Below are 20547 nucleotides of genomic sequence, written 5' to 3'. Positions count from 1 at the left end.
TAAGAAAAAAAATCCCATCTAATCAAATAATAAACACATAATGTATCTTTTTCATGTGCGGCAGCTTGCTTGAATGCAGATGTTAAAAAGCTTTCACAAAAACAAGCTCCTGATCCTGGACTTTGGGAGTACAAAACAGTCAGCAGGTGCAAGTCCGTCTGTCAGGAGTTGTGTACCTCCAACAGAATTTTTTCAGTGGTACAATTGGCAATAATATCCAATTCTAGTCATAAAGTTGACATGTGGAAGGTTCCATCGTTACTTATCTAGAAAGGAGGGGTTAAAAGCAGTGTTCCTCTTATCGTCAAGTGAGGGTTGTAACAGGTGTTGCTTTCTGTTCTTGCCTACCTCGTCATGCTGTGTTTCATGGGAAGTTCAGGGGATGATGGACAGACCAGATTGTCCCTGTACCTAACTCAAGAGGTTGCGTGGTACGGATTTATATGGGACTGACTGGGTTGATAACGTTCATGAGTTCATTTTTTGAAGTGTGAGGGATGTTGTTCTGGGAACGCAACATGTTGGGGAACTCAGCACCAAGATTATTGAATAACGCAAGTATCTGATGAAAAGGTGTTTGTGTGAATTTCACTTGCAGTTTCATACTGTCTAAGTCCCTCTGCTTTCAATTATAATTGTTAATTTTGATCAACATTCCAAAGCCAGGGAGGCTGCATGTGGAGGTGAATGGAGCAGCCAATCTGCTGAGGTTTACAGTCGAGAGGGTTTGGAACCACGAATGACCTACAGGCTGTTTTATGAACGCCACTAGATTTTTGCCCTTGTCACTGCTTCTCCTGCATCAGTTGTGTACCCATTAATCATCTAACCTGTAGCCGTCATCGGTATTTGCTTGTGTATCAATCCATGTAACATGCTTTTACTGACATAAACCCACTGGGACTAAGACAGCTCCGAATAGCGGTTAATTGCTGCTTATAACTTGGATCATCCGAGCTGTTTTTTAAAAAAAAAATTAGTCTTCGGAGTAAAATATATATTGTGATCTTTGATTTTAGTTCTGATGCAGATCACCTCCTACAATTCTTGAAGGATGAACGATCGACTCAAATGGTTTGGGTAACAGCCAAGGTACAGTTGAGCATTTCTGACGCTCTCTGAGTCGAGGAAATGGAATTTACGCGAGTAGAAACTGGCTAAGTGTGTGGTGGTGCTGTAAAATATTAGCAATGGTTTCTGCTGTTGGTAGTAAAAGTTGATTTTGTTTCTGTGTGTATTTGTGAGATGTACAAGTAAAGTAGCGTCGGTGCTGTAATTGTAAAGCGTTGCCAGTTTTCTTCATTCCTAGTCAGAAAATAGTAACCTGGGAAAGTACAGGACTGCACAAGGTCCTGTTGTCCATCGGGCCGGTCCCAAAAACTAATGTTCAAATCCTCCACTCCCTCAAATATCTACCCAATTAAAAAAAAAAATTTCACACCATTTACCTCCTTGGACAGTCCATTCTACATTCTCTCTCTCCTCCCTCCCCAAAAAGTAGTTAGATCCAAACTATCTGTCCACCTTCCCTCTCTTAACCTTGAACTCACCTATACTCCAGTAAAGGGAGGTAAGGCTTTGCTTTCTTTGCATGGTTAGTATGTTCTACCTGTGCACCAGCCATTTTGTTCAAGTTAATATATTAAATATTACTTTCCACTTAACTACAAAAATGCAATTATCCAAGAGTCTAATCTCCCTTTGTTTTTCCCCTTCTGTATTTTATGGGCCGCGGCTATTACTCAGTATATTTATGTGCAGAAACAATTAGATTTCAGGTTGATTCCTGCGTAGTCATTTCCATGTTCATCAACCAGCATTGATTGAAGCCCACTGACCAGACAGCAAGTGATCAATTTTCAAAGGTTTAACTGAGCTGTATTGTTTTGATACTTAGTGGTTTCTGAAGACTCAGTGCAGAAATGCAAGGGTAATGACATTCTTGTCCTCTTCATTTATTTTTTAAAAAAAGTCTCCGCTCCCATTGTTCAGAAGAACTCACTGTGACATGGTGGCACGCAAGCACACTTGAGAGAGAGCCATTGTTTGTGCTTGTTCTTCCTAATCTCGTCTTGGAGTTCCATCATAGTCCAAATTAAATGATCTGTGCATGTCTACATTATCCACTCTAAGCGATGTGAAGACACCTGGATCATGTATAATTGGGAATTCCGCATGATCTATTGGCATTGTTGTTCTGCTAACTTAGTATGTGTTCATTTTATTTAGAAAAAAAATCCTTTGTTGTGAATCTCCAATTTTATAGTCAAAAGGAATGAAGGATGTGATGCCCAACTGAGATGGTCCAAGTGTGCTTCAGTGCTTATCTGTGGTACTAACCAGCCCAGCTCTTCCACTCTTCAATTGGTGGTGGTATTTTCATGATTGGTTAGATGCCGATGGAATAAGAGGAGGTGGCACCTCAAGTCGTCTTGGGTTGTTGGTCGACGCAGTGCACTGTGGTCAAACCAAAGGGAGCCAATTGCAGTTTGACTCTGTTCTTTGGTCTTTGTTTAATGTAAACAACCCTGAGATTTTTGACTTTGGATGGTTCTTATTTTCAAATGATGAACAATTCATTGTAAAAGGACCTGAATACATGGATCTATTTAACCTTGCTCCCATTTGGTTTTGATTAAAAAATTATCTCTTGAAAATGGGCTTTTTTTTTGTGGTTTTTTTTTAACGTGTGATGATTGATTGTCACAGGATTTACTCTTCTGTTCGAGGCTCTGTCGCAGTCCAGTTAACCCTTTGCATTATTTACCAGAAATGCAAATAAGCTTTCTTCACATGATCTGTTTTTCAGAATCAATTTCCTACTATTTGTTGCAATTTCTGGGAAAAATTATTATTTTTTCTTCTTGGTAATTAAAATACCAGCATGGCAACTTAAATTAGACCCTATCTCTAGGAATACCTGGAAACCAGTAAAGACTCCATTTTTAGACGTGGAGGAGGTATCCTCAGCAGAGGCGTCCCAGAATTCCAGCTCCCTTCTCTGCAGCCTAGAATTAAATCAAGAACTAGAGGCCATTTGCCAATGTCATTTTAAACTCGACAGACTCCTGATTTCCGATAGCCATGGTTTGCGTGGGCATTGGCAAACCAAACACACAAGAACCCTAGTACAGGATTACGGACCCATTACTCCAGTACGGAAGACAAAAAGACTTATAAATGATACTTTCATAGATGTCTCAGTGGGATAAATCTTTATATATGAAGAAATCAGATTTTTCAATGTACTGCATCCTGGCTATCGAGTCAAAGTCTGCGGTGTAGACTGTTGATGCAGAAAGTGACCTCCAAGCTTTCTTTCTGCAAGAGGCATTTGGTGATGCAGTGGGTGCACAACATTGTTCTTGCCCCTGAGATCTAACTTCAGTTTGAATCTATTCAAGTTGAGATGAAAGCTTCCTTGTTCCAGCTGTGATGGTGAAGTGATTTTGAGTACTCTGCACCCTGTTGCTGTGGGCAAGTCACCCCAAAGTGTGCAACTGCCCCATTTCAGCACGAAATTGGCCATCTCTTGGAAGTAACTATGATGGGTATGGGAATGAGATGATTTTTCTGAGTATGGGATTGAAGCACATTTGGAGGCATAGATGGAGTATATTTGATCCATGCTATAATTTGCATAAGGATGCCCAATACTGATACTGGCAGATGTTTCATTACCCAGTGCCAGCATCTCTCATCTTGTTGTATACAGAGGTTGAAACATTTGTTAAATGTTTTTTGTTCAATTGCAAATCTGAGATTAAGTTGAAGTTAATGCACAAATACTAGTTCCTTATTTCAATTATATAGCCACACATTAGATTCCACATAAGTGTATGTATATAATAGATATGTTGTGTGTGGACATATGTGCCTGATGTGCTATACCCAAAAATGAAAAGCTTTCATTGGTACTGAACTTAAGTACTGAGGCAGTTTGTATAAACCCCAGGAGAACATTATAACCAAAAGCAAGTTGTCACGTGAAGATGATGACCAGAGAAATTGTGACTTGTGCGTCATCCTTATCAGTTAGTATTGATGTCACTAAATATTTGTTGTGGTACTTGAAAACCTCGAACAGTAAACTTCAGATATCTTTCCACCTGCAACCAATTCCTGTAGATCACATGGCCTATCAACACAGTAACATGACTTATCAACACTTGCATACAAAAGGGGAAGAGCAAAAAATCTGTCTGAAAACGGGGTGGAGGAGGAGGAGGAGAAGAAGAAACGTAGCTTACCCTGCTGAATAAAATGGTACCTCCATGAGCATAGTATCTCAACAAGGTTACTTAAAAATTGATCAGTTCCTGGAAGAAATGTTTTTCGAAGTCCTGCCGAGCTCAATAATTCAGTGTGTGAATGACCAAGAATTGGCCTTGGCAAAGCTATAAAAGGCAAAACACATTGTAACCGTGAATAATTATATATATGTGCTTCCTTTTGGTTATCAAGTTCCTCTATTACTACTATTTTCTGCCAGAGATAAATTAAGTTCTCTGTACTTAGACTATTTTCCTTTTTGGTTAAGGTGGACCTGTCCCAATTTGTAGATAAGTTAGTAACTGGGTCCATGAGTGGTGAAGACTCCAAGAGCCACTTCTCCTGGTAAAAATATATGTGTAATACCAGATTCAAGTGGTAAAGCACCTGGCCTCACTATACTGTTTGTGTTGGAGATTGAGGTAACTATTGTATCCTGTGCATAACTAGATTGAGCCAGTTGTCAAGATGTGTTGAGGTTGAGATTTTTTGTGAAGCAGAAACAAAGAACCCCTTGAGTATATTGTGAACAAGAGACATCATTATACTTTAATTATGGTTCTCTCTCTATGCTCTTTTCACATGCACTGAGCTTCTGGGCTCCTTATCAGCTCTTTGAATGGGGGCTGGGTAGGGAAGGAAGTTAGTTTTCAATACTTAACGTGCAGTCATCCACAGATTCAAAAATAGGTGAACTCTTATAAATGTTAATATGCACTATGGTCTTTTTGGAGGTTCTTAGCATCATTTAAAAAAATCATAAATGAAGAAGCTTGCTGATTTCAAGAATTTTAATGTAAAATTTTATATTTAACTTGAGTATAAGAACTGTTGTGTGGGCATACAAGAGTGTGGGTAGCTGGGTGTGTGCTTATAAGAAATTTGAGATTTTGGGCAATATGTTTTTCACATGACTTAGCAGTAGACATCATACAGTACATGGGCATTGGCTGCAATCTGAGGTTGGTCGGATGCTTTCGACATTGGCTATTGTATTTTTTAACCCCATCCTTTAAACATGATTAACCCTCAACGTTGGAGAGAAATACACTGTACACTGATTTACTGTTCGTGGAGGACAGAACTGATGTTGAATCTCCATATGCCATGGACACTTGGAAAGTAAAAGAAATAGGCCTTTTGGAGCAGGATAAGGTTCCCAAATGAGCTAGTCGACTTGGAAGTACGCAAGGAAAAGGGAACAAGGATAAAATGTAGGAGTTTGCTATAGGTTACTGGTCAAAACCATAAGGACAAGCCATGGTATGAAGAGATGGGAAGGCTATTACCAGTGCGGGGACATCAACTAACCTTGTATAAACCTTGAATGTTGAAGTGGTCATGAATCTGAACTAGCAACTGCAATGCATGAGACTTAAGAGGAGTCATGAGAGTTAACTTGTATCCCTTAGGATAATGGTAGTTGACGCCATATAGTGGGAATGGAAATACTGGCACCTTTGATCTATGATAAATCAGTGTTCAGGTACACACAACTGATCCTCCTCCCTTTTTAGTTTGATTTGCTGTGATGTGATTAACCAGGTACTAGCAGACTTCCATTACTTAACCAGGTCGCCATTCTTCACATATAAGCCTTCGCAGTAAATGTGGCGGGTTATTCAACTAGGAGGGAGGGAATGACAAATATGAGTCCAATCCTGAACTTACTTGGTCTGCATTAGAAAGCAAGCCAGAGTGAGAATGCCACTTGTCTTCTTTCCACCCCCCCTGCCTAGTTGTTACCCTAGCTGAGATCTGCTAATTCAGCATGGACCAGGGATGAAATCTGGGTTCTCTCTGATGATCACTTAGATTCTTCTGATTTGTTTTGTACCCCATATAACTGAATCTTGCTAAACAAACAAACAGATCAGAACATGTACCTGTTTTAGTGAAGGACAGCAACAAGTTAAACATACTCCCCTTTTTCTTTTCTCCATTTCTTTGTTGATTACAATTGGCTTTTGTTGCTACCCATTTTAATTTTAGGCAAATTTTGAGAGAATTCTTATAGATGAGATATTTTAAAGACCGATTTTCATGATTGATTTTGTTTCCATTTTTCTCCCCGACCCATGGATGGTTGTTTTCAATCTTTGTGGTCAAGTCCACTTAAAATTCTTAATTGCAATTGTTCTCACTAATTTCCAACAGTTCGAACATTTTTTTTAATATCACATGAGTTGAATACTATTTTAAAAAAATCAAAGCCTTATTGTTGAACACAATGAACTAATGTTCTAGTCCTTAATGCATTTGAAGGTCATGATACAAATTTGGGCCCCTGATTTTCCCCACTAGAGTTCACAACCTTGTGTGGAATGTCCGTGTATGAGCAGGAGGTTGAAGGATGAGTCTAATGGTGTGCATGTTCATCTGTGTCCTGGTGGCAACTACAGGCTGACGTTGGAGCAGCTCGGTTGCCCACCCTTTCATTTGAAGAATGCTGTATCCTTTGGGAGGGAACCTGGAGGAAAAATAAAAATGAGGAAGAGACTAAACTCTTTTGATGGTGGTTTTCCGCATGTGCGTAGATTCTCTCAAAAGGGATTCGAGAAATTATACAGTAGATGGTGCTTTGGGTCACAGTGATAAGATGTGGGTTTGTGCCTTTTTTTCCCCCTCCTAGTCTTCAATTTGCAACTTTGGTCATATTGCCAGAGAAGTTAGATTGAGCATTTGGATAAAGATAAATTGCTTGTGGGGGCCATCCTGTAGAGAAATATGTCTCTTGGCCAACCGCCGAACAACCTTGAATGCATCTGGGTAGGAATACACTGTCCAGACTTTGGTGCTTGTCTGGCTGATTGTTAAATCCCCAATGATGGCACTTTCTCATAGAGGGAAGAAACTTTGGGCATTGTACCCAAAAAACCATACTAGGCACATCATTTAGAAATAAGTATACATTTCTAATGTTGGGCAAGTTTAGTTTCAAAGTGGGTCTTGTAATCGGATGCAGAGATGTTTGTTTAATAGCTCTCCATCACAGATATATTGTATTTATTAATGCTGAAGGTTCTGTTGTATTGAGTAGTTGATAGGCTCAACATCACTTAACCATTTTGAGGAAAAAGTTGGAAAATGTAAATATTTTGTATAAGATCTGCAAAGGACTAAAGAGCTTCTGCCATGGTATATTTATTGTACATCTTAAAACATAAACATTTGCATTTATATGGAGCTATATCCTACCTCTCAAATGTCTGAGAAGGACTTCACATGTGCTGAATTACAATGAAGTATAGTGACTGCTGTGTATGCAAAATACCCTCTCAAATCATGAACAGGAAGCCTTGCTGTTTGAACATGCGTTAGTTTATTGTTCAGGATCCTAGAGTTAGATATCTGGCTATCTGTTTTGTTCTCGACTCGCGTATTGAATGTTAATGTTTAGTGTGTACTGTCTGCATGAAGTGCATTGAAGTCAAACACCTGTATTGAGGTGTGGTGAGGAGTAGAGTTCTCAGCGGAGCGTTTAAAAGATAAACTGTGGTGTAGGATAGAGTTCTCTTCTTTCTCTTGCTTTGCACCATTTTTCTTTGACGCTTTGCAGCCAGATTTAAGTGATCAAACGTTGCAGATTTCCTCCGCAATGACTATGAAATATTCAGATTGTTGCAGCTGTGCTTGATTTTTCTACTGCCTCTTCTGGTGTCATTTTAAGAAGTGCGGAAGATGACATTTTACTGGTGCCCATGAAAAGCCACCACGTGACGCTCGACTGTATTGTTTTGTTTCTTCATTGAAAACATCAAAAGTAAACCAGAGGAAGTAACTTTAAAGGTTAGATATAAAGAAATCCCTAGACAAAATGAACTCTCTTTATAGTCTAGTCATGGTAACTGAGTAAATGTTGCTATTCACTGCTCATTTTGCACTTGGAAGTTTGTATTATGGTTTTGGTGAACTCCCAGTTTTTACTCATTTTTCCCTGTGTAATTTAACCAGTTGTGAAGAATTTTGTTCTGTTGCGTTCATGAAGTTTTACTCACGCTGGTGTGACAGACTCCTTTTTTAATAATTCAGTTGAATTATTTACTTTACTGGAAGGGCCACCTGCTTATATGTAAGTTTGATTTTTGTGCTTTATTGATTTAGAACCTGCAAAATCCCGAGATCTGTTAAAAGTCTTGGACCAGGCCACTTTTTTTGTTTAACATTTTTGAACCCTTTTTTTTTTACAAGATTCATTAAAGCATTCTTATCATTTTTGGATTTTGCTACTGAAGTAATGGACCTTGCATGTATTTTTTTTTGTGTTTTCAGACTTGACTGTGCAGAGGCCCTCCCTGCAAACAACTGACTGTCTCCAAAACCCCCCTGCCCCCACTTCTAGAAGATGGTTTCAGCTACCCCAAAAAAACCCATGCTCACGTGGCAGGAAATTACATAGAATTATATAGAATGCGCAGCACAGAAACAGGCTATTCATCCCAAAAGGTCCATGCTGGTGTTTATGCTCCACACAAGCCTCCTCCCACCCTCCTTCATCTCACCCTATCAGCATGTCCTTCTATTCCTTTCTCCCTCATGTGTTTATCTAGTTTCCCCTTAAATGCATCTATGCTATTTGCCTCAACTACTCCATGTGGTAGCAAGTTCCACATTCTAACCACTCTCTGGGTATAAACGTTTCTCCTGAATTCCCTATTGGATTTATTAATGACTATCTTCTATTTATGGCCTCCCCTGCAAGTGGAAGCATCTTCTCTACATCTATCCTTTCATAATCTTAAAGACTTCTATCAGGTCACCCCCTTAGTCTTCTCTTTTCTAGAGAAAAGAGCCCCAGCCTATTCAATCTTTCTTGATGAGTATAACCTCTCAGTTCTGGTATCATCCTAGTAAATCTTTTTTGCACCTTCTCCAGTGCATCTATATCCTTTCTATATTATGGATACCAGAACTGTTCACAGTACTCCAAGTGTGGTCTAACCAAGTTTCTATACAAGTTTAACAGAACTTCTCTGCTTTTCAATTCTATCCCTCCAGAAATGAACCCCAGTGCTTGGTTTGCTTTTTTTTAATGGCCTTATTAACCTGCATCGCTACTTTGTGATTTGTGTATCTGTAGCCCCCAGATGCTTCTGCTCCTGTACCCCATTAGACTCCTATTATCCAAGCAGTATGTGGCCCCCTTATTCTTACGACCAAAATGTAATACCTCATGCAATGGAAATGTTTTCTATGGCTGTATAGTAACGGAAACAACATACCAGGAAGGCGAACAAGTACAGAAAAATTCAGAAATCTGATTACCTAAGGGAATGGTAGAATCCCTAGAGTTCCCAGGTTGCAAACCTGTTCTATTATGGAAGTTTAGCCCTTAAGATTACAAATTCTTTCTGATGTTGGGTGGAATAATAGATTGACATAATGATCACTAAGGTAACACCTTACGTTGAACCATTGTTGAATGGCCTCCTTCTGTGATAGAATTTCTATTTTGATTTGAATGAAATTTGCATTTTTTTTTATTTTGGAACTTGCTTAGCTCTTCCTTAGATCAACTATCCTCCAGTCAATGATGCTGATTTAAAGTAACCTCAGCATACAATCTGGCCAAGTCCCCATAATGACACTTTCAAACTCTTGTCACCTGATGTCCCACAAAATTCACTTTCATCTCCTTCAGGACTATAGGCAGGTATCTGTACTTTGATACCTCGTGCTGTGACCTGCTAGTGGCCAGGAGCTGTGTGTCTCCTGCCGTTTTCTTCAATCCCTATTTCACCGCCCCCACTCCTGTAGAAAAATGCCTAGCCCACAGTGATATAGGTGAGGTTTGGAGCTCAATAGAGCAGGGAATCTTATGAGAGTCTCTCTGCTCCCACAATATGATGCGATGCGACATGCTTTATCATTCGAAAAAAAAGAGTAACTTCTGTTCTTACTCTGCTGGGACTGAGACCGTTTTGGTGCAAAGCCATTTAGTAAACTTTATGATGGGCACTGTTGAATGGGTGTAAGCTAGTTTTTGGCCTCCCTCTCTCCCAACCTGGTGGAGCCAAGTTTCATTGGGAAAGAAATGACAATCATGGATCAAGATAAGACTTCAAAAAATTGTTGGACAGAGGCACAGAATCTCTGTCCATAGGATGAAGCTTATCTATGTTATGCTCCTGCCGAGACAGTAGCGGAAATGAAATGGTGACCTAGTACGAACCTCGAACGTTGTTTTTGTAAATGTCAGCTAAAAGGTGTAGGTGAGGGAGTAGTTATTTCCCCCCCCCCCCCACCCCAATAAGCATACGTGCTGTGATGGAATGCTTTACCAAAGCAGTTTTGTTGAAATATGGAACTTAGTCTGGGTCGGCATCCATACTACAGCAGGAACACTTTGGATTGGTACAGCAGCCACATCACAGGTGTACCTCTACCTGTTGGCATCATGATCCTGTTTCTGTGATACTGTGAGGAGTTCAGAAGTTTTTAAAAAAAATATTTATATGTTTTCCAAAAAATCCCTTTTGTAAATGGGCCATCTTGTGTTTTTTCTTATTGTTTTTGACCTTCATGTTAAACCAATACACACACATGTTTGCCGTTGCCTGATGTGCAACTGTTGAAGGCACCACCTACAAACTGGTAACTTGCAGTCTGAGTGTTTGGGAACTTAAGACTTTAATAGGAAGATCTGCAGGCTTTTTTTAAACTTGCTTTGGTTTCAGTTTTTAAATCAATATGCAATATCTGCACATTTAAAAAGGGGAAACCTATAGGTTTTAGTGGTTTGAACCTTGTCTTCAGAAGAAATTCAGCTTGTGGCCATGCACCTGGACAGACTCTTGGTCCCTTCCCTCTTCCTGCAGTGTATACAGCGGACTTGGTTAGTAAACACAGCAGGTAGAAGGAAGCAATTAAACTTGTCTAGTATGCACTGCAGCTTCTAAACACAGCGTCCTACACATTCTCCTTCTCCTTGTCCTCTTGCTGTGTTGAAATCAAGTCTCCTACTCAACTTGTTCTTTCCCAAGGCTGGAACTTACCTCCTTCAGTCTCCCTTCCTCTGATAATGGACAGCCTTTTAAATACCAAGCTTGCTGTTGCCTGATTGCCGCTGCTTGATTTTTAAAATTTTATCTCTAGATTCTTTTCAACCTTGCGTTGTGCAAAATGGGCCTTGGTCCTTCAGGGTTTCTTAGTGGCATAGAGTGAGGCTCCAGTAGACTGGTTATGATTGCAGGGGACGCTTATACCTGTATAGTAGTTATGTTTAGTCCCAGACGGGAATTTCAACCAAAGTACTTAAATTCCCCAAAAAGCTGCTTTCAGTTAGTAAATGCAACATGGGTGTAATAATTGAACAGAAAATCTTGTGCAGCGACATTGTTTGACTTATAATGACGTAAGCAAGCCCAATAAGAAAAGGGAATGATTGGAAAATACCTGGAGGAGGCAAAAGTGAGTTTTCTTAGATTCTAAAAGAATGCTGAATTGGCAGAAAATGTACAAAATGAAGCTTTGCCTTCAATAAGAAAAAAAAATTCAATGCACCTTCTGAAGCTGATTGTAACACATTCTTTCACTCAACTTAAAAAGCTGTAAAATATCCTTCTGTGAACAATGCAAAGCAAGAGTCTGAACTCCACCCCCTCCTCCAGAGCCATTGGAGGAAGGGGTGAAATGTTTCTGCTCAGGTCCATCATTAAAGTTTCGATTTTTTGTTGTTGCATAGTGCACCCATCCAGACAATTTGGAAAAACAAAAACAAACTCTTTTCAAGTTTACCATAGCTTTAGAATTTTCCTTTTTTTTAAGTCATCTAATGTTGGTTTTTAAAAAAAAATTGAATTCTGGCATGAAAACTTAACCTGTGATCCTTACACTTGCTGTATGTTGGGATTTTTGATCAAATCATTTTAAAAAAAGATTTGCATGTTTGTTCAACAGTTTTGCCTGTCTGCACTTACTGTTACCTTTTTTAAAGGGTGTTGTCACTATTGTTAGGGCACATTCCGTTCCTGTTAAATTGATGCCATTTTGGTCGCAGCCTGAGTACGTCTGATGCCAATCAACAGTGGAGTGGAGCAAACATTCACTCTTTGTTTGTTGGAACACTGTTTAAGATCTATTTTAGGGCAGCTTAGAAGAAAGCACCATGCCGTATAAGAGAGGTTTATTTGAGCTTCGAGCTAGGAGAATTGAATGAAGAATTCATGGTGACAGTGCAGGGGTGGGAAGAGAAGTCATTGCTGGAGATTCTCTGGCTACAGTTGGATAGGTAAGAGTTCTAATCACGTTAGCTCAGTCCTCTTCGAGCCGGAGAACGGAAGCAGAGTGTGTGTTTTTTGATCATTGCGTGTGCTTTTCTTCCTTTCTTACTGCTTATTGGTTATCTTTTTAAAATTGTGCACAATATGCAGTGAAAATGCTGGACTTCACACCATGGAATCACCAGAAACATTGTATGGAGAGGGGAGCTGTCATCAATCGGAATAATGGCTCCAGGCCAGCAGAAGAAAACAAACCCAGCCAATAATCAGCAACTCCAACAGGACAAGCAGCATCCAACTGCGTTCTGGATGGAGAGCAGAGGCAATCACTCTGGTGAAGTTCGAGTACCACTTGCAACTGTTGCACAAAAACCTAAAAGCTGTACTTAAGAGATGTGCTTTGTCTGATAAATTTCATGCTGGAAGAGAGAAAGGTGAAAAGTTTTGCATTGAATGGTGGTAGATGTTTTTTAAGTAAATATATACTTGAAGTACATTTACCTTATTGTGTGCAAGGCATTTTCTACTGAAATTAGTGCATGTGGCTAAAATGGCATCGCCACAACCACACCCGTGGCTAGTTAACAACAGTGGCGTAGTCCATTTCAGGACTCTTGCCGTCGTACCTCTTGTCTGGTTTATGTGATCTTTTGATGTTGCTGTTGATTTGCTTGATGTTGTCTCAGGTGTCTGTTTTAAAAAAACGTATCATTGTTGCATAGGTTGCTATTCTGTCATGTTGCTTTTCTTTAATTTTTAGTTTTCCTCTGGTTTTGCTGGGGTTCTTTTCCTCCCCCTTGCATGTTGTCGCTGTTCTGCGATTTAAATGAACTCCCTGGTTTTATTTGCCCTGCAGCCAAGATAAATGTGACCGTGGCTGAAGGGACAGCAGGACTTAGAAAAGTCCAAATATTGACCCCATATCTTTGCAGTGAGATCACTAGAAATCTTCCCCACACAGCTGGTTTCAGTAACGCCTATCTGATGTAACTTTTTTCAGCGTTGACTTAAATTTCCGTTAATGATCCAAATATATGACTGGCTTCGAGATCCTGGACCAGTGCTCCCCTGACAGCTTGGTGGATAAGCACACTGTGTGTTGTGGTTCTGAGCCCTAAAGGACAAAAGTCCCAGGTCACCGTGAGCCAGGGGCACTACAGTGGGCTTTGGTGGCCTTGGGGAAAGGGAGAAAAATCAACCAGGTTTCTGCTTCAGATTTTTTTCCACTGTATCCTGATACAAACTGCGAATGTTTGGACAATGGGCGAGAACATCATTGGGTTTCCTTTCTTCCTTCAACTCCTGTCCCCCCAAGTCCCCAGGTGAACCAGTAGTCTTCTGACACTCATTGTTTTGGCTCATATTGGAACAATAGCCACTTGGCTGAGGTACCATTGGACTGCTGGTGCTGTGGAACCACACTCCAGCTGGAGGGGAGGGGAGAGAAAATCTGAACAAAAGTTTCAGAGCACATTAAATTAGTACATCTCACCAGGTGCTTTCTTTGACGGCATCTCCCAACCCACAACCTCTACTATCTAGAAGGACAAGGGCAGCATGGGAACACCGTCACCTTCGAGTTCCCCTCCAAGTGACACATCATCCTGACTCGGACACGTATCGGTTGCTGGGTCAAAATCCTGGAACCCCCGACTGAGCACTTCTGTGGGAGAACCTTCATCTCCCAGACTGCAGCGGTTCAAGAAGGCAGCTCGTCACCTTCTCAAGGCCAACTAGGGATGGGCAATAAATGCTGGCCTTGCTAATGACGCCCAAATCCCGAGAATGAATTTTAAAAAAAAAATAATCCCCAGGTGTGAGTTTTTTTTTTACTCTAGGTACTACTGAGAGAAGCATCATTGTTGGATTCTGGATTTTACCCAGTGGCTGTTAATTTGCATATATTAAAAATTGTCAACCTTGGGTGCACTTTTTGTTAAATCACTGAGGTTGTTTTATAAAGAAAAGTATTTTCAGGGCGTCCCCTGAATTTAAAAATTGTGCTGGTACTGATTGTTTTTAAAGAGTGATTGCTTAATGGCAAAATGTTGTTTGTGCAAATAGTAACCGATTTATACAGGTTAATAAAGACAGCTCAACACTGTGGATTTGGTCTTTTGTGATGAGCATGGTGACTTTTTTTTCTCAACACTTCTATTATATATTTCTTCAAATGCAGAGTTGTTAAGTTTCAATGAGATTGTTTGTTTGATGTGGTGAACCAACTGCCTGTAGCTTCTTGTCCTTTTTTTTTCTCTCCTCCAAACTTCGATTTTTTTTTTTCCCTCTCCGCTTCCTCCACTGTTCCAAATTTCTCCCCTTCTCTCCAGACAGGTTGGACTGGTGATATTGTACAAGTACCAGCGGCCTGTCTAGTTCCTGAAGTGGCAGTCCTAAATGTGTGTGCACCTGTATGACGGGCTGTTTGTGAGAGGCATCGCGTCCGAGCCCAATCCCAACCTCTGCTGATGTCTCTTTGCAAAAAATTTCAGCATGGAAGGAGGCCCATTTGGCTGGTGGTGCCCATATGCCGTTGCTAGCTCCGCCTCCTGAGATATTGTCAACAATCCCAATTCCCTGCTCTTTTTCCTGTATCGTAAATATTTTTCCCCTCGAGTGCCTCGAAATGCCACGATTGACTATGTTTCAGACGCTGCCTTGTGGTAATGGATTCTGTGCAATCCTTCTACCCTCACCCAAGCCGGGGTGTTGAAGCCTAATGTGCTACTCCTGTCGGATTCATTACTTTGAAATGTTTTGGTACTCACAAGTTGCCGTTGGAAATGGTGCATAATTGACCAGTCTTAACCAAAATTTCATAGCGAAAACAAGAAACAAAAGCACTGATAATGTGAAGAATAGGAAGTTTTGAGTGGTTTGACGTGGCTGTGAATGTGGAAGTAAATCAATTATACAGATAGCCCAGTAACACTGCAGCCCAAAATAGCAACATTATGGAACTTTCTCCCTTTTTTTTTAAAATCAGTAGAGATGGAGAATGGAAAGATATGCAGTACAAACCAGATCACTGGAGTCATCATCAAGGCCCAGAATATGGATGCGATTGTGGAATTCAAAGTCCAGTTTTTTTTTTAAAAAAGAAGTCTCTGAATCCGATGTAACAAACAGATTTTGACTTGTGCACTTACTCTTACTCAGTGGGGCCTGGTTAATGCCTAAAGGACTGATTGGAGTGCAATTTCCCGAAGAGCTTAGCTAATTCTAAAATACAAACATTTCCTGTAAGGAGCTATAATTTAAACGTAGCCTCGTTGTTGAGACCCTTTGCAAATCTCAATCTGAAGATGTATAAGAACATTAATGTCCTCATTGTTTCTGGCCCCGCCCCATGTACTTATGTTACATTTCAAAATTCATTTGCTTTAGAAGATGAGTGCTAGTGATCTCTCTCGGGAGTTTGGCTTAAAGGAATTGCTGAGCCCAACTGTAGGGGGAGTGGGGTTTGCATCAGCCAATGTACAGTCTGATGCCACAGTTTACGCTTGGAGCTTTCATTTCAAGTTTGTGGTTATAGTGGCGTTGCAGTGATCCAGAAATCTGAATGTAGAATTGCCGAGAGTCCGTCTGACTCCTCTATATTGAGATGTGCCCAGGGTGGGGGTCAGTTAGTGAAATAAAGCAGGGCAGCTCCATCAAAAATAGCTGGCGGCCAGTACAATGTTTTGAGCTGCATTGGGCTTGTCTTGTACTTACTGACGTGCGTCTGACCCTTTGGATTGGTTAGGGATGGTGTGGGGGTGTGTGTCTGTGTGGGTTCTCTGGAGGTCACAGGACGATGTATAGATATATACACGACACATGAAGACGGTATGGAACTTGCACAGTTACAGTGGTGTACAATTCGGAGAAAACTAGTGCACCCAATAGTGGCTGGGTCACACCAGTGGCACAAAGGCAATTGAGGCAACATTATACCATTAGCCTCACTTCATAGAATCATAGAATCATAGAATCATAGAAGTTACAACATGGAAACAGGCCCTTCGGCCCAACATGTCCATGTCGCCCAGTTTATACCACTAAGCTAGTCCCAATTGCCTGCACTTGGCCCATATCCCTCGATACCCATCTTCCCCATGTAACTGTCCAAATGCTTTTTAAAAGACAAAATTGTACCCGCCTCTACTACTGCCTCTGGCAGCTCGTTCCAGACACTCACCACCCTTTGAGTGAAAAAATTGCCCCTCTGGATCCTTTTGTATCTCTCCCCTCTCACCTTAAATCTGTGCCCCCTCGTTATAGACTCCCCTACCTTTGGGAAAAGATTTTGACTATCGACCTTATCTATGCCCCTCATTATTTTATAGACTTCTATAAGATCACCCCTTAACCTCCTACTCTCCAGGGAATAAAGTCCCAGTCTGTCTAACCTCTCCCTGTAAGTCAAACCATCAAGTCCCGGTAGCATCCTAGTAAATCTTTTCTGCACTCTTTCTAGTTTAATAATATCCTTTCTATAATAGGGTGACCAGAACTGTACACAGTACTCCAAGTGTGGCCTCACCAATGCCCTGTACAACTTCAACAAGACATCCCAACTCCTGCATTCAATGTTCTGACCAATGAAACCAAGCATGCTGAATGCCTTCTTCACCACCCTATCCACCTGTGACTCCACTTTCAAGGAGCTATGAATCTGTACTCCTAGATCTCTTTGTTCTATAACTCTCCCCAACGCCCTACCATTAACGGAGTAGGTCCTGGCCCGATTCGATCTACCAAAATGCATCACCTCACATTTATCTAAATTAAACTCCATCTGCCATTCATCGGCCCACTGGCCCAATTTATCAAGATCCCGTTGCAATCCTAGATAACCTTCTTCACTGTCCACAATGCCACCAATCTTGGTGTCATCTGCAAACTTACTAACCATGCCTCCTAAATTCTCATCCAAATCATTAATATAAATAACAAATAACAGCGGACCCAGCACCGATCCCTGAGGCACACCGCTGGACACAGGCATCCAGTTTGAAAAACAACCCTCGACAACCACCCTCTGTCTTCTGTCGTCAAGCCAATTTTGTATCCAATTGGCTACCTCACCTTGGATCCCATGAGATTTAACCTTATGTAACAACCTACCATGCGGTACCTTGTCAAATGCTTTGCTGAAGTCCATGTAGACCACGTCTACTGCACAGCCCTCATCTATCTTCTTGGTTACCCCTTCAAAAAACTCAATCAAATTCGTGAGACATGATTTTCCTCTCACAAAACCATGCTGACTGTTCCTAATTAGTCCCTGCCTCTCCAAATGCCTGTAGATCCTGTCCCTCAGAATACCCTCTAACAACTTACCCACTACAGATGTCAGGCTCACTGGTCTGTAGTTCCCAGGCTTTTCCCTGCCGCCCTTCTTAAACAAAGGCACAACATTTGCTACCCTCCAATCAACAAGTTTCATGGAAAGTCAGGAAAAACCCAAGGCCGTTGTAGCATTAGCTGTCTATTAGTTCTACTATAATGCTGTCCAGCTCATCAACCCTACCAAGCCGCCAGCATTGCTGTTTTTGGACCACTTAGTGTCAGAACAAAAGAAAACGGACAATTTTGACAATAAAAAAGATGTTTATTTCTTGGTACTTTTCCTACCTGTTGCATCGAGCCTGTTGGTGCGAACGTAGTTTTCTTGCTGTATGAGGTGGACAATAAAACCATAATAGGTTGCTTTATACTGTAGTTTACTCTGCATTAAGTATTTTTACGCTGCACTGACAACCTCAGTTGTCGTCAAAGGCACTCTTGCTCTGGGGGCTGATTAACAGACTCAAACGTAAGTAGCCAAGATAATCGCACCTTAATGAAGTGCAAAGAGCTGATTAAAGAGCTGATTGAACAGCTGCTTGAAAACATGACTTTGCCCGAAATAAGCGTTTAAATTGGTTTAAGTGGTGCCTTTTGTAACTGACATCTATGGGAATGGCAAATGGCTGGTAGAAACGATGGTGGTATAAGTGGTGAGTACTGTAATGCTCTGTATTTTCAGAAGGGCTCCCAGGAAGAGCCAACGGCTTTAAATTCCTGTTTGTGTTTCTGAACTGCTGGTTTGTGAGTGCTGATGACCTAAAACTGGTTCAGAAGAATTAGAGTTTGAACATGTGAGGGAGCTGAATGGGTATTAGCAGAGATGGCCATGAAGCAGTGATGCTTCATTGACCGTGTCATTTAAACTGTCGCAGAAAATAGTTTGCTCTTGACATGCTTCAATTCAGAAGCCTGTTCATGCCGATTTCTGCAGATGTCCACCAGCATTCAATATTTACATCAAAAGCAAAATACTGCAGATGCTGGAAATCTGAAATAAAAACAGAAAATGCTGGAAAATAACCACAAACTTGAAATGAAAGTTCCAAAGCGTTTTCTGTCTTTATTTCAATATTCAAATAAGCTTTTTTTCTTTTTTAACAAGTACAATTATAAAATAAAAAAGGCATTGTTCTGAAATTTGTTTTGGTTTTCATGGACAATTTTCACTGACTTCTCATCGTACAAACTGTTTTGAAGGCAACCCCTAGTTAAAATGGTGCATCTCATCTTAGTTCAAGGTTGTAACTGGAAATTAAAAACCTTCCGTATGCATGTACTTCCTGTTGTCACACATTGCAAGCCAGCATTTTATAATGGGAATTCCCTCCCAATTTTTGTCACCATTCATGCCTCCATCCAGGAGGTGTTGCTGTGGCAGCTCCTCGTCTCACAGCTTGGGTTTCAGTAGCAACACCTCTGATACTCCTCTGTTCTGCTGCAGCCTCTCCCTTTGCAGTTCATATAAGTTCTCAATCTTGGGAACCATTTTTTTTTGAACTTGGAGACTGAATTTTAATTTCACAGCTACATTTGTCTCCTTCAATGATTTTTTTTTTAAAAAAGGAGGCTCTGATTTTCCTCTGGCCCTCGCTCCCAGGTAATGAGTAATATCGCGCAAATGATGAATGAGAAATGCACGATGGGTGGGGAGGGGTCAGCCATCAGAACTTTCTGCTCCTCTCAACAGGTCATGACATCTTTTACATGTAGCTGAGCAGGCAGTTGATTTAATGTTTTATCAAAAAGATGGCACCTCCAACCACATAGCACTCCCTCAGTGCTGAACGTGGAACTCTTAAAGACAGCACAGAAAGCTTCAATCTAGACTTGAGGGGGGGGGATGCCATGATGAGAAGAACCGTGAATTGTTGCCATCCTCCTGACCACAGTCCTGAACACGTACCATGCCCCATCCAATGCTAGTTCCACCGGTTGGAGGTGAAGAGTTCCAGCTTCAACGGCAGCGAAGCCCCAATGCCTGTTGAGTTCGTGATGTAGAAGACATCTCCCAACGGTTCTCCTTAATGGCTATTAACTGCTAGGCAAGCAACGAAAGGGCTTCCTCAAGCCCACGTCTGACATGCAGAACCAAACTCAAGTGGATTTGTGGCAAAAGGGGAGAAACTGTTGCAGGGTGGGAGGGTTCTGGTCCACACCAACTGTCATAAACCACCCTAGTAGGGGAATCAACCTCCTAGCAGGCATGTCTCTTTGCTAAACTCATCATGAAGACCTGGAACAGAGAACCTGCCTTGGATGTCTATAACATCCAAGTGGCTGGCACAGGAGCCCCCTTGTTTGGGTCCTTCCACCACACTGAAGGCAGATGTTTGGCATGCAATGGATGAAGGAAAATCTTGACTTGGGATGACAGCTGGTGTGGCTGCTTCAGCATTCTTGGAGACACAAGAAGCAATGCCAACTTATCCAGCCTACTGTCTACACAGTATTTGGTATTCTGCTTCTGCGTTGGCTGAAGAAAGGCTATCTGACATTTCTCGATAAGCTTGATACTCCACTCTCCTGATTTCCCCTTTTTGTTTTTAAACTAATGCCCCTGGGGCAGCAAGGACTCAGTACAAGTAAGCAGGGGTGGGGTGGGGAAAAGGGGAGACATGTTAGAATGTCTTTCCCCCCCCTCGTTCCCCGCCCCCCCCCCCCAACAGATTCTAAATATTCCAGAATCTTCATATCTTAATCGCCAATATTCCTGCAACAC

The 20547-nt window shown here is 41.2% G+C and overlaps 1 long non-coding RNA gene across 6 annotated transcripts in view; it reads left to right on the top strand.

Moving 5' to 3' along the window:
• The window catches only part of LOC137341724 (uncharacterized), a 231840-nt gene that overhangs the window by 14895 nt on the left and 196398 nt on the right, over nt 1-20547 (top strand). The window lies entirely within an intron of this gene.

Source organism: Heptranchias perlo, chromosome 24 (genome assembly GCF_035084215.1).
Source record: "Heptranchias perlo isolate sHepPer1 chromosome 24, sHepPer1.hap1, whole genome shotgun sequence".
In the NCBI taxonomy this organism is placed as follows: domain Eukaryota; kingdom Metazoa; phylum Chordata; class Chondrichthyes; order Hexanchiformes; family Hexanchidae; genus Heptranchias; species Heptranchias perlo.
Note: the sequence above shows the minus strand (reverse complement) of the source record. Positions and strands in the feature narration are given on the sequence as shown.